Here is a 14,912-nt window from a genome sequence, read left to right on the forward strand (position 1 = left end):
TCCCTCCCCGTGCCTCTGCTTTCTGCAGAGAGCTTTGCCAGCCCCAGGCGGGAGTGAGAAGGTCATTTGTCCATGTTGTATGGTTTGAGGTCTTCAGCACAGCTGTCTCCATGTCCTTGAACAGAAATCTTGTCACACACCATCCAGGGCTCTAAGTGGCTGACAGGCTTGTGTGAGTGTCAGGTTTTGGCCAGGAGCACTACAGTATGTTCCTACCCAGGTGGTCTCTGTGACCTGGAGTGGGCTGGGCGTGCTTGCCGGGACAGGATTGCTCCTTCGCTGGCTGGTTTCCACCTAGTTACCTGCCCCACGTGAGGTGCTGTGCCTGTTTTAGGTCCAGAGCATTGAGAGTCCAGCGGAGCCAGCACCTCTCTGCTTCCTTTCCTGGAGCCGGAGCCCATCAACGGCGATCACTTCCTGTGTCCTGGCTGGATGGCCACTGCTTTCTTTGCCAGCTCCTGGTCTGGGGATGGGAATTTTCCAGTCACGTGCACAGGCGCACACACAGGTGTATCCACCCCCAGGTAGCGCCTGGCAGAGCTCGGCAGGGCAGGTGGAGGGTCAGGGGGTCCTTTCTGCCTTGGGGGATTTAGCCTATGATGACACAGAATCGGGCCTCTGGGCCAGAGCTGGGCTGTTCGTGTTTGCTCAATGCTTCATTGATCGATCGATTCATTTATTTATTCATCCAATCCCGTGTGCAGCAAGTGTTTTTAAGTGTTTATTTGCTGACCATGGCTGATGTTCTGGGCCAGAGGGGCCATGGGAGCTGGAGAAGACTTCCTTCTCCACACCGTGAAGTGTGTGCATGTGCCTGTGAGCCTGTGTGTGCACACATGTACAGGTGCATGTGCGCCTTGCACAGGTCTGTGTGTGGAGCGTGTGTGGATGTGGGTGTGTACAGGACACACATGCAGGTGTGGCTTGCAGGTGCACACAGGCGCATGTCTATAAGTGCAGGGATGTTTGTATACAGGTGTGTGTATGCAGCAAATTGTACAAGCAAAGCTTTGCTGCCAATAACGTCAACTTCGGAGCCCTCCTGGCCTGAAACCATCCCAGACTGAAGAAGAGGAGCTGCTGTTTGGTAGAGCAGATTTTGTAGCTTGGCTTCGTGTGCGTGTGAGCACTTGGGTGTGTTTTAATTAACTAGAACATTTGCCTGGAAATGAGCAGCGGTGGCAGCCGGCGCAAAGGCAGCTGGAGGGGGCGGGGCTGTGGCAGCCTGCGTTTCAGTGTGCCAGTCGGTCCTGGCTGATGACACTGTGGAAGGGTGGGTGGCAGGCAGCCCTGGTGTTGGTCACTGCCCCAGCAGGAGGGGGATTCTGGGAGTGGTGGACCTCTCTGGAATTCCCAAGGCTCCTCTCCACCTAGTCAAAGGTGCTCAGGTTAATGGTCCCAGCACAGAAGTGGGGCTGTGCAGCTCTGACACCATCCAGAGTGGGGTTTGGACCCATGAGCCATACAGAATTGACCGACTTCTCTCTGTCCCCTGCTCAGCACCTGGCACGTAATGGGTCCTTGCTGCATGTTGTTGCATGAATGAGCCAACAAATGGAGAAAACTGAGACACAGAGAGGTTAAGTGATGCCTCCAGGGTTACACAGCACGCTAGTAGACTAGTGCCTAGCACAGGGAGACCATGGATCATCTTAGGGTGGACGAACACACACACCCAGGTGTGTGTGCCTCACCCTCTGCCAAGAAGGCTCTGTCTGTCTGCTGACCGTCCTGTCCGTGTGGGTGGTGAGAAGGACGTCCCCCAGGGATTGCTTGGCGTGGTGTTTTCCCCCATCAAGGGTGATGAGAGGAAGCGGGGGTCTTGACTGGAGGGGAAGGACTGGGATTCCTCCCCTTCCGAAGACAGAGTGGTCCCTGGGAGCTCACAGGCTGTTGAGTTATTAAAGAAAATCTCGCCATCTAGGCTCCCCTCCTGCCTTCCAGTCTATTCCAAGGCCTTGGAGCACCGACACCACAGCCACTCCTTAGTGCCTCCAGGGAAGGGCTTCCTCACCTGGCCTTTGCTCTCTCTTGATCCCCCACCACCTCGCTGGTGGTTTCCCCTGCCATCCGGCTCTGTTCACCTCTCCCTCACTTCTCGTGGCCCAGAGGCTGGGCTCTCTGGTTCCACTAGCAACCTCACCTCACTTGTGAAGTGGATGACACACTGTGGGCACATCAGCCAGGAATCACTGCATCTCCTTGGCCAGAGTTCCCGACTCCCGGAGTTGGGCTCTGGGCTGCTCCTCTCTCCAGGGCTGGCTGCGGGCTCTGCCCACACATTGCGAATCCTTAGGCACCCGGCCCGCGTCAGAAGAGGCCGCTGAGGTCTGTTCTCAGCTCCCTCGTTCCTGGGCACCTGCTCACAGAGGGAAAGAGCAGGGGATCCCAGGCACCATTTAAACAGCCATATACAGAGTCCCAGTGCCCGTGATAGACCGCCTGTTGTGTCTGTGTCTCCCTGTTTTCTGTCTGTGTGTCACCTGGAACAATTTCTGTTTTTAGGATTCCAGAGACCTTTTCTTGCTTTGGACCTTGCTATTTTCTCTACGGGCTCCATGGCTTTTAATATTATTTCCATAATTGAGACCCAACACGAGGCCTACCTGTCCCTGGTGTCCCTGATCTCTGGACTGAGCTCTGGGACTGGCAAGGGGCTCCTTCTGTGTTTCCCCCATGGTCTTCCTTGCCCTCTGCACTTTTCCAGCCCCGATAGAGCATGTGCTGCTAAGGCCAGAACCCTGGGCTTTTCCCTCTCTATGCACAGAGCCTAGCGCAGGTGTGTCCTTGTCACTGTGCACCTGAGTGAATGACTAGCCCGGGATTGCCAGCCCAGGGGAAAAGAAGAGAGAGAGAGTGTGTGTGTGTGTGTGTGTGTGTGTGTGTGCATGCTGGTGTGTGTCTGCACATGTGTGCCTATGCCCAGGTGTGCTTTGGCCCCTCAGCCCAACACTTTCATTTAATTGGTTTTATGAAGAAAGGCGCCTGCTTTAATTTTTAATTAGAAATCAGAGCAGTAGAGGAACTGGCCAGCTGTAGCTGGAGGTTGTGCTCATAACTGGAGTTTTCCTAAACCAGCCCCAAGTCCAGGTGGCCTGGTAGGGCTGGACACTGGCAGTCTTTGTCGTGATGTGGGTGTTTCAGTGCCTGTGAAATTATCCAGTAATTGTTTGGTAATGGAGCGTTAGGATTTTTTGCCTGTGCAAGGCTCTTTCCTGGCAGTTGGAAAAAGTGCCAATGAAGAGAAGCTGGAGACCGAGGGGCTGTGGGGTGTCAGCGTCCTTTGGAAGACATGGGGTCCTTGCCCCTCCCTTGTGCAAGTTCCGCAGAAACCCTGCTTCTGTCCCATGGGATTTACCTGCAGGCTGTTTCCCCCAGGCTGGGGACGTGGTTAGCATATTTGTTGTGGGTAAAGTGATCTGCACAGACTGCGTCGGGTGGGGAGTAATTACCTGGGCACAGGGGTGGGGTGGCAGGCCTCACCTGCTGGGGGAAACCGTCCCTGGGCTCCACACCCCCCTGGGCTCCACCAAGGGCCCATGTAGGTGTGGGGATGGCCCCAAGGTTTCAGTAGCTTCCAGGTGGACGCCTCCTGGCGGAGGCTGGCTCAAATATCATCCTAGGGTGGGCCTTGGACACTCTGGGGCATCTCCAGATGCTTGAGTCTTTTTACTCAGGAGGCTATTATACCGTGGCTCAGTACTTGGTAACCACTTTGACTGTGGTTTCCATTCAGCTCCATCAGTGACCCTGGGGACATAACTTCTTAACTTCTCTGTACCTCCCTTTCCTCCTCTGGGAGGCAGGAATAGCAAACGGAACCTATCCCTGAGAGTCACCAGGAAGGCGAAAGACACAGTGTAGATCCATAATCCCCATTCACAATTCAGAATTCCAGGAACCCTGAAATCTGTGTGTGTGTGACTCATTTAGTAATAAAATTGGGCCGGAGCTGATATGCAACTTTTTTTTTTTTTTTCTCATTCATGACATTGCTGCAGAAATGTCCATAAACTTGATTGCTTCTGGGGTGCCCCCAGATACTCAAGAAATGTACTAGATCACCTTTGTCGCATCTGAGAAAGTCTGATTATTTCTGGAACACATCTGACTGCCCAGGTTTGGGGTGGGGTCCGTGGCCTGGCGTGTGTAAAGTGGCCCCACACAGACAAATGTGCATCTCCAGATTCCTGCTCTTTCTTCTCCCTCTCTCTCTCTCTCTCTCTCTCTCTCTCTCTCTCTCTCTCTCTCTCTCTCTCTCTCTCTCTCTGCTGTGTCAGGGAGACTCTTCATCTGCTAGTTGGTCGTCCCGGCTTGGCCTATGCACATGGGCGTGTGTGTACCCGCCTTTCCTCTTGGCAGGAGGTGGGACTCCCTGCACCAGGCTGATTTGTGCTTGGGACCTGAGCGAAGGTCAGGGTTCAGCCTGCTCCTGGGGGTTGGCTTCAGAGGTGGCTGCTGCCAGGCTTGTGGTCCCCTGCAAGAGCAGAACCAGAAGGGACCCCTGCACGCGGGGTCCCCGGTCCGGGCCAGCCATCCCTCGTTGGAGGACTCTGCAGGGTGCATGCTGACACCGATTCTCCGTGCCTCCTGGGGACCTGGCACAGCTAATGAGGGCTGCCGGGCCTCCTCGTCACGGGAGTCCTGTTGGCTCTGAACCTCCCGGTGAAGGGGCTGCGGGGTGCGGAGCCACATGTGCCTGTGACTGAAGGCAATTAGCAAAATTGGAGGTGAACCGCCCTTCATTTATATATTTATTTTGACTCCCCCAACAAGACGTCTCCTGTGAGAGGCTTGCCCCCGGCGACTCGGTCCGACTCCCCCAGGAGAGCTGAGCCGCGTTCCGCCGGGCAGTGGCCTGCTCCTGTGCGCTGGTACGAGTCCATCCACAGCAGCCAGCCTTCAGAAGAGCGCCTCCCACCCCCTCGAAGGTGCTCCGAGCATCTCAAGCCGGCGTGGGCAGCCAGCTGCATTTCCTGCCCGCGTTTGGGTAGCAGAACCAGCCATCAGGAAGAGCCCTGCTTCCTGTTTCCTGCAGCCTGTGTTGGCACAGAATGAGGGCCGCACTCCTCCCTTGGGTTTCCTAGCCTGGGGTTAAGGGGAGCTGGAGTCCCGGCAAACTGAGTCTCAGGGAAGCACCCTCAGTGGAGATGGTGCCGGGGACAAAGGTGAGGCCGGACCAGAGGCAGGACTTCCCGTGCCACCTGCCCCTCAGCACCCAGGCTGGCCTCTGAGCCCACCTGCTGGCAGAGTGAGGCAGGTAGGGGCAGCCCCCTCTGCTGCTCCCAGTCCTTCTAGGGTCGTGGTCCTCAGGACTCCGAGGTCTGGGGAGCCGAGTGTGAGACTGGTGCAGATGCAGACTGCTCTCCTTTTGAGGGAACCACTTCTTTCTCTGGCTGTGGCCTGAGGGAGCCTGCACCCATCTCTTCCAGAAGCATGATTTCTGAGGGCTGGGGGCTGGGCAAATACCAATATCACCCAGCTGACAGCACCCACCATGCGCTGGGTGCGGCGCTGAGTGGCCACATCTCTTTCCCTTTTGAATGTTACCAAGCAGAAGTGTCTGGCTGCAGCAGTGGCTGCCCACACGCTGGGGCCCAGAGCAGAGGTCAGCCCCAGTGCCTGCCTCCCCTGACTTGGTCTGGCTCCTCTCTCTTGTCCTGTTTGAGGGGAACAGGTGGGATGTGCTTACCCTTGGTGTCTCCTTCCCTCCCTATCCCAGTTGTCCCCAAAAATCCCATGTCTGGCTGTGGTACTTTTTTTGTGGGGGAGGGTCCCAGAGACTGAACTCAGGGGCACTCAACCACTGAGGCACATCCCCAGCCCTATGTTGTATTTTATTTAGAGACAGGGTCTCACTGAGTTGCTTAGAGCCTCTCTTTGGCTGAGGCTGGCTTTGAACTCGTGGTCCTCCTGCCTCATCCTCCCGAGCCTCTGGGATTATAGGCATGCGCCACTTGCCCAGCTGGCCGTGGTACTTGACAGCTTGCAAAGTGTTCCCAGGGCCATTTTCCTCCTCTGACCCTTACTGCAGCCCTGTGTATTAAGTAGAGCCGGACACATGGAAAGGGAGACTCAAAGAAGGGGCAAGACTTGGGTAGGGCCACACAGCCTGTGCTCAGTTCACCCGCCCAGTCAGGCTGCTGTGTGGTGACTGGGTTGGGCTGGGGATACCATCAGCTGTGTTTTTCTTTTAGTTCTCTTCTGAATCCTCATGGTAAAAGAGTGAACTTGAGGCTTTCCCGGAGGTTTCCAGGTCCAGTTCCTTCCTGCCAGGCCCAGATCCCTTAGGGATGGGGTCTGCAGTCCATCCGAGCCTCCTGGCTGCGCTCTTACTGCTCTGTCAGGGGCCTGCTGGACTTGGCTCAAGGATGACCACAGGGAGTTTATGGTCCTGCTGAGTCTGAAAGAAAGGTGCCCCATGTCCCACTCACGGGGTGCAATGGCCTGGGCCTCTAGGGAAGCCTAGATTGAAGACCATGCTTTGCTCCCCAGCCCATCCTCTGTAATTACTAAGGCTTACCACGGGAGACGAGCGGCCAGGCACTGAGCTAAAGACTTCCCTTCAGTCCTCAAGTTAGGGAGGGAGGCAACCCTTGTTACTATCTTTATTACACAGTTAAGGTCTGTGGCTCAGAGAGGGAAGATCACATTCCTCAGGTCACACAGCACATATGTGGCAGAACCAAGATTCAAACCTCCACTACCTATCTTTCTTTCCTCATGGGTGGCCTGGTGCTCTTTGGGACTGGGGCTGGGGAGCCTACAGGATGTGGGGTCTTCAGGCACTGTTGGGTTAGCAAAGGATCTTTCCCCCCAGACTCTGCTTCTCGTACATTGGTTCTGCAGGTGACTTTGGCTCTCCTGTCTGTACCTTGACTGGCCTCTAGGGGTGTCATGGATCAGTGTGGCCCTGCCAACCCAATGGAGATCCATAAATAGGATGGATCTCAGCTGCCACCATTCCAGTGGGACCTGCTGGGTGGAACGCATGTCCCCGTACCTTTTGTGATGGTCACTCCCCGGTGTCCAGGCATTGATTGGCATTCATGTCAGATCCCAGGAGGGGCTGCCTGGATGAGGGTGGAGTGGGGTAGAGGTCCCCTGGGAGGACTGGAGCCTCACAGACTCACCTTCCACTGGGAGTGAGTTCCGGAACTCCGCAAGCTTGAGCTTCCCAGCCCCACTCCTTGTAGACTTAGTTTCCAAGTCTGTGAAATGGGAAAGGGTCCTTGCCCATCTGCTCCTTAGCACGGGAGTCTGGCATTCAGGACTTGGTGGGCAGCTAAACACTGCTGGACAGGGCCTGAGCACGCGTGAGCCCTATTGACCTGTGCACACAGAGCTCCTGCTGCTGGCCACACCACGGTTCCTGCCCAGGCTTCTCACCCAGTTTCCTTTTCTTCAATGTGCGATAACAACCTCAGTGTGTTGTTGTAAAAAGTCAGATAGAAGAGTTGTTCAGAAAATGTCATAATTCTTCTAGAAACTTCTTAACATCATGGTTGGTTACTCCTTCCACCCTTGTATTTACAGTGGTCCCCCCATTTGCAGTTTGGATTTCTGAGGTTTTAGATACCTGTCTGACATTTTTAAATGGAAAATCCCAGAAGTGAGCAATTCTTCAGTTTCAAATTGCATACTGTGCCATGGGCTGGGGAGATAGCTGTTGGTAGAGTGCTTGCCTGGCAACCACAAGGTCCTGGGTTCAATCCCCAGCACTGCAAAAAAACAAAAAACATATAAAATAGTGTCATGAAATCTCCTGCCATCTGCTCTGCCCTTCCCGGGAGGTGAATCATTGCTTTGTCCAGGGTATCCACTCTGTTTGTGCTACCCACCTGTTATTCTCTTTGTAGTCATCTTGGTTATCAGATTGATTGTCATGGTATTGCAATTCTTGTATTCAAGGAACCTTTATTTTTCTTAATAACAGCCACAAAGTCTAAGAGTAGTGAAGCTGGCAATTCAGATATGCCAAAGAGAAGCTATAAGGTGCTTCCCTTAAATGAAAAGTTTGAAGTACAATAAGATATTTTGAGAGAGAGTGAGTGAGCACATTTACATATACTTTCCTTATAGTGTCTTACTATAACTATTCTAGTCTTGGTTATTGTTGTGGTTTAGATGAGGTATCCCCCAAAAACTCATGTGTGAGACAATGCAGGAAGGTTCAGAGGAGAAATGATTCGGTTATAGCTTTAACCTATTCAATGAAGTAATCCCTGATGGAATGAACTGAGTGGTAACTGGAGGCAGATGGGGTGTGGCTGGAGCAAGTAGTTTATTGGGGGTGTGGCTATGCGGTATATATTTATATCTGGTGAGTGGAGTCTCTCTTTGCTTCCTGATCACCCTGTGACCTGCTTCCCTCTGCCATGATGTTCTGCCTCTCCTTGAACCCCAAGGAATGGAGCCAGCCTTCAGTGGACTGAGGCCTCTGAAACCGTGAGCCCTCAAATAAACTTTTCCTCCTGTACAATTGTTCGGGTCGTGTCAGGTTCTTTAGTCACAGCAGCGAAACAGCTGACTAAAACACTTGTTATCTGTAGAAACTGTGATAACGTTTATCTTAGTCACGTGTAGGACAATGGTCTACACTGATTTGGGTTTAATACCATCCAAGGTTCCAGGCACCCACTGGGGAGCCTTGGAAGGGACCCCGTGGGTAAGGGGGGTGGAACTAGTGCACTTCCTCTGGGGACCAGGGTTTGGTAAGAAATCGAGAGCTGTTAAACAACTAGCTCCTGTCTGTTGTGCCAAGAGCCTGCTGTCTGAGGGTCCTGTCTTGGGCTCCACGCCCCCATGTTGTGAGTGGGAAGAACGGCAAACACGTTGCCTGAGCTGGGCGCTCTGCAGTCGTCTGCACAGCCATCTTGGAGGAAGGGAGGCTTAGCCGGCAGTGGAGCTGGGGTTGCAGCCTGGCCTGGCTGGCTCCAAGCTGATAAGCCATGGTTGAGCACCATGGGCAGCCCTGGGGAGTGGGGCTTGGCACTGGCCCGTGCTTACCCATCCTCATCCTGCATCTTTCTCCCATGGCCTCCAGCCCCTCCGCTGGCCTTCTGTCCCCCCTCCTCAGTTGCCCTAATGACTTAGCCCAGGTGGCAAGTTGCGTAGAGAAACTACTCCAGGGAAATAAGCGTCCTTGCTACCAGCCTGGGCCTCAGGTGTGCACACGGTGGCCCTCCCTGGGGTCTGGTGAGCTGGGCCTCCCTGACTCCAGCTGCTGGCAGGAGCAAGAGGAGCTGCGTGTACTGTGTGCACGTGCGCCTGTGTGCAGCTCCTATAACCGTGTATGTGTGTGTGTGTGTGTGTGTGGTTCTGCACGCATGTGGCTGTGTGTATCTAACTACATGTATGACTGTACAGGCGACTGTGCGTGTCTGCAACTGTGTGTGCGTGTGTATGGGCCCACAGTGCAGGGAGGTGCCCGCGTGTCTGTGCGTGGGTTTCCGCGTGTGATAGAGGCTGGCGTTGAAGACGGGGGGCTTGACTGAGGGGCCCCAGGAAGATATGGTTGGGGCTCAGGTTACCTCCTCTGCTGGTTAAAACACTCTTTGTAGAACAGAGTTACACACATGTTTAGATAATTAGAACAAAAGCCAAAAGAACAATTCCATTCAAAGGGACGAAGCTGGGAGGCGGGGGCCGCCCAGGATCTGGGGGGCCGCGTCCTGTCTCCCCAGCTCTCTGTGGCCTTCTCTGCGTTTTGATCGCACTATTTAGAAAATCCCTTTGTTGTAGGATAAACTGACATTGGCCTGCTCGTTTCTGCTGTGAAGTTTGCTGTGTTCCGGGGCCCACTCGGGACAGCCAGGCCATTAGGAGCTGATTAAATGAGCTAATTTTAATTTGTTCAGTGGTTACAGATGCAGAGACCTTTCCGTGCCCTTTTCTCGAGGCTCTATTTATTTATTAATTTTTTTTCTTCGAAAAGAAAAAGACCTTCAGGTCTCCCTTCTCTCTTCCCATCCTCCCTTAAAAATAAACATATGAAAACATTTTTAACATGAACTTCGGCTGGGAAAGAGAGGGCTTGACTCTGGTTCATGGGATCGGCCTCCAGAGGTGCCGGGGGCCTCTGTGTCTGTGAGTTGGGGGCAGGGAGGCCAGGCATGGGCCACCCACTGTGGCTGAGTGTGCAGAGCCAGACTGAATGGACCGCAGACCTCAGTCTCCCCAGGCCTTTGCGTGTGCCCGTTCTGTGCCCTGGAACTCTGCTCCCGACCCTTGCCTCCCTGCATTGGTTCCTGCCGCTGGTCTCAGTGTGGAGGTTGCTTTTTCCAGGAAGCCCCCCAGCACCCAGCTGCACCCCCGCGCTCCCACAGCCCTGCCGACTTCTCTGGTCACGGCAAATAGCACAACATATCCAAAGTCTGTCAACCTCTCTCAGCTGTGAGCTCAACCACAAACTGCCTGTGTGGTTTCCCCTGCCTGGTGGGCAAAAACTGACACAACTGGCCCAGTGCATGGATGGACCAACCAGTGGGTGTGGACACCTGCCCCGACCCCACCCTGCTGCATTCCAAGCTCTTGATGTCACAGCCCTGGTCCCATCAGTTGTGAACCCTCGGCTGGAGTCGTGCCTGCCGGGTCCCAGGCAGCCTCTTCTCCTGGGGAGGGGGCAGGTGGGTCCAGTCCTTCCTCCCTGACATGGGCTGAGGAGGCAGCCTGGAGGGTTGAAGCCCCCAACACCAGCCTCGTGGGGGTGGGGAGCCCCTGCTTGCCCCGCCCCCTGACCCCAGTCCCGAGGCCCAACTCTGCCAGGGGCCTGACTGGCGGCTGCACAGAGGGAAGCGAAGGAAAGAAAACTGCGCCGTGAGTTGGCTTTTCACAGCCCTTCTGGACTAGCGGGCCTCGCGGGTGTGATGTGCCAACCCCGAAGGGTGCTCGGGGCACTGACAGGCGGGCTGGCGAGGCTGCAGCCAGGGCCGCCTGGCCCCCTTCCTTCTCCTTCATTTTGAACACCACCTTCCGCTCCGGCTGGGGCACCTTTCAGCCTGCGGCGGGGTTTCCCCTGGAGCTGCACAGGGTTCGGCAGGCCAGCGTCCGAGGCCTGGTTTCCATTTGCAGAGAACTGCTTCCCGCCGACGGCACCCCACCCGCCCCACCCAGGGGCCTCGGAGGGGCTGTCCCCCACCCTGTGCTGGCAGACGGGCGGTGACCATGAGCCCCTTTGCGTCTCTCTGTGGTCCTCCCCTTCGCCTCAACCTTGGGGCCTGGCGTTGGCAGGGTGCCGGCCCCAGACCCTCCGTCTCTGCAGACTCCCCCGAGCAGGCAGGGGAGGCAGGACTTCCCCGGCGCCCCTGGGGCCTGGGGCCCTCAACTGGGTCAACATCTGGCTGCGTGGCCTGAGCCTTGGCCTCTGTCTTTCCCTCCCCATCTGCTCCCCCTCCTTCCCCAAGGCCCTTCCTCTCCCCACTAGCTGGATTCCCCGCCAAGCGCCGCAGCGGGAGCAGCACGCCCTCGGCCCATCCTTCCCGGCCGCCGAGGCGGGGCGGGTGGAGATGCGTCCCGTGGCTGAGGTCACCCGTGGGCCAGCGGCAAGCGCCTCTCCAGCCCTCGCCTGCCCCGCTGCCGGTGCAGGGAACCCGGTCTCAGGTTCCAGCCCTCTTGGCAAACTCCGGCTTGCCCGGCCGCCCTGGTGCGCAGGGGGGAGGTAAGCAGAGGGGCAGAGTGGCCTGGCCCAGGGGGAGGCTGGGTGAATGGACTGGGGTCTGCGCAGGGAGTCCAAGAGGCCCATCAGCGGCTCCGGGCGCCTTGGGAGCGGAATGCTTGCTCAGAGTGGATGGAATCCAGAAGACAGGAGACTTCGTGAAGTGGGAGACAGGCTGCTAAGAGGCCCTGGGACCTGGTGTCAAACCTGTGTCAGGTCCCGTGGCTCGGAGACCGGGCAGGGCCTCGGGAGCACCCCGGTTTCTGGAGCTGGCCACTCTTGGCTTCTCTCCGCGCCCACTCTGTGGATGTGCGAGGAGGGTGAGCCGCCAGCTTGCATCCTGGGGTCTGTGTGCCCTTCAAGCTGGGCGCCCCTGAGGGCTTGCTTTTGTCCAGGTCCCTTGGCTCCCAGTCCTCCTGCAACCTCACTGTCTGCCCCACTTCCTGCACCATGGCTCCTGGCCAGCAGGGAGGCCGCGTGAGTGCTGGCTTCTGGGCCTGACCTTGTCACCCACAAAGCCATCACATCCCAGGCAGCAGTCCCCTCTCTGATCAGAGAGGTGACATGCCAAGAGGACAGCGAGACAGCCTCTGGTCTATTGATCGTTGGACTATGATTCTGGTGGATTCCATGGGGCCTTGCCCGACGTGCAGTGGGGGGCGCTAAGCCAGTGCCTCTCGTGGCAGGCCACTTGTTCTCCTTGGGAAGGGACTGGTGAGTTTCTTTCTGTTTATGTCGTAACCAGGCTACCGAGATGGCAAACTTGGGTTCTGCAATTACACAGCGTTTCAGAAGCAAATTGATAGGATAACGTGTTATTATTGGCTACTGGGTTAATAGCTATTTTGGCAGGAGTACCAATCCTGCGTGGTGTTGCTGGCACGGTATGAGAATGCACTGTGGGGTGGGAGGAATGGTGGGTGCGTCTTGCACAGAGAAGCAGACCGGAGGACCCCAGAGTCCTCCCTCCCTTGCCAGCGCCCGCTTGAGGGACCATCAGTCCTGGTGAGCAGTTGCCGAAATAAAGACCAGAGAGGTTGAGAGACCAGCATCCGGTCACACAGTGAGTCAATATTAGGTTTGGATTTGGGGGTCCCTGTGGGATTTTGGTGTCTCTGAAGACAGGCAGGATATGAGCTTTTGCTCTGAGCACCTCGTTTGCATCATCTCAGAAAATGTACCATGTTAGCATGCTCTGGCTTCTGGGGCTGGCACCTGCGAGAATGCCTCGAACATTCTTCCCTCAGATCCTGCGTTGGCGTGCATCCTTGCTGGCATCAGGTGCCTGCTCCAGGGTGACCCTGTCGAATGTCCAGGGTATCCCCTCCTTCTCCACCCTTTCCTTGCTCCTCATATTTGTAGTGTCACCCAATAAATTGCCATGTATTGATTTATTGCCTCACCCAGAGGGGAAGATCTAGCCTCCCCTCGTTACGCTGGAAGCTCTCTGAGGGCAAGGGCCTGGCTTTGTTCCTACCCTGTCTCCAGAGCCTGGAACAGGGCTAGCAGAGGAGGCATTTATTAATATTTGTTGAAGGACTAAATATAAATTGTAATGTCACTTTAACAAATGGCTGCCAGGTAACAGGTGACTCACTGTCTTTTTTTTTTTTTTTTTTTTCTTTTTTTTCTGTTATTCCTGTCCCTAAGAGATGGTCAGCATTCACTCCCTTAAGGCTCATGACTAGATCATTCCTTTTTCTTTTCTTTTCTTTTTTTTCCCTCCTTGGTACTAGGGATTGAACTCAGGGGTGCTTTACCACTGAGCTATATTCCCAACCCTTTTAATTTTTAATTTTGAGACAGGGTCTTGCTGAGGCTGACCTCGAACTTGTGATCCTCCTGCCTCAGCCTCCCAAGTCATTGGGATTACAGGTGTGCATGATGGTACCCAGTGAGATTATTTCTTCTTGCTTGCTAAGAGTTCGGAAGGGAATAGATACCTGCCACTGGAAGAGGCCAGACCTCATGGTAGAAGGGATTTAAGTACTGGTGCAGGGTGGACTGGATCCCTGTAGGGCCCTTCTAAGTTTAGGTTTCATGTTGGGGCTCAGTATTAAGGTAGTGAAGCTGACTTTCTTCTTTGCAGGACTTTAGTACGGGGTTGTAAGGGGGTGGTGATTTGAGGGGGTGCTCATAGGAAGGGAAGCTGGGAGCAGGGCACGTGGTTCACCAGAGGCAGGGTCCTGCAGTGACCCTGGGGTCTTCCCAGCAGTCTCCACGTTTGCCACCACTGATCTAGCAATAGCACACAAGGATACATTTATTGAACATCTCTATGCGCTGGGTGCTGGGCCAGAGTGCTTAACGTGGATTATCTGATTTTATTTAGTCCCAAACCCAACGAGACTAAAGACATTGTCTGCTCACTGTCCTGGTTGAGGCTTTGAGAGGATCAGTGATATATCCTGGTGGTTGCAGTTGGCCAGGGTGGAGTTGAGATTTGAACTGGGTTCTCTGTCTCGGGAGCCTTTCTTGATGCAAACCTGATGTCCCTGGAATACAGCCCCCAGGGGTCAGGTTTTGCTGGGTATGTTCTTCCCTGATTCTGGGGCCAGAGCCTGACACTGAGTAGGTGCTTCCTAAATATTTGAGAATGCCAGATGACTGATGGAAGGAGTAGCACCAGGCCTTCCGGAGAGGAGTGGGAGGCACTTGCTTTTGTTGTTGGTCCCTTGGGCAAGGCAAGGGACCAACTTGGGCAGTGGGTGACACCCACTTACACTGGGCTGGTCTTTCTCCCAGAAGAACTTACCAGGGGCTGTGTGCCTGTGTGTTCTTGTGGAGGGGCATGCTTATTTGTGGGTGCTGGTTGGTAAGTCTGGGGGTTTCTGGGTGTGGTTGGGATGTCCCAACCTGGTGTGTGGGAAAGACACAGACACCCTGCCCCTCCCGTGGAAGGTATCCACTTGGGGTCTTACCAGAAAGAAAATGCAAGCCCCCACCCCAATCACATTGCTGATCTGTCGGTCTCTCTTTCTTTCTCTAGTTTTTAAAAATATTTCTAGTTGTAGATGGACACAATACCTTTATTTGATTGATTTATTTTTATGTGGTGCTGAGACTCAAACCCAGTGCCTCATGCATGCAAGGCAAGCGCTCTACCACTGAGCCCCAGCCCCAGCCCCTGAGTCTGTCTCTTTAAGAGCAGGGAATCTTAGCTTATTATCTTATTAAATCTAGCCGTTTGTTCTGCTCTGGTCTGAATAAATAGGAGCCCCCCTCCCCTCCTGGTGTCTCCTTTGTTTTAATGCCA

General features: G+C 54.9%; 1 protein-coding gene across 3 annotated transcripts in view; it reads left to right on the forward strand.

Annotated features, from left to right (window-relative positions):
• Znf423 (zinc finger protein 423) overlaps positions 1–14,912 on the forward strand; it is a 314,481-nt gene that overhangs the window by 152,769 nt on the left and 146,800 nt on the right. Inside the window, exon 1 of one of the 3 annotated variants that reach the window (XM_047529581.1) lies at positions 11,532–11,659. The exons of 1 other annotated variant lie outside the window; for it this stretch is intronic. The gene's annotated coding sequence lies outside the window, so the exon portion shown is untranslated. Of the gene's footprint in view, positions 1–11,531; positions 11,660–12,589; positions 12,720–14,912 lie in introns of those variants that run through there. One more of the 3 variants, XM_047529583.1, reaches the window with a different exon arrangement.

The sequence above is a fragment of the Sciurus carolinensis genome, chromosome 16 (genome assembly GCF_902686445.1).
Source record: "Sciurus carolinensis chromosome 16, mSciCar1.2, whole genome shotgun sequence".
Lineage (NCBI taxonomy): Eukaryota > Metazoa > Chordata > Mammalia > Rodentia > Sciuridae > Sciurus > Sciurus carolinensis.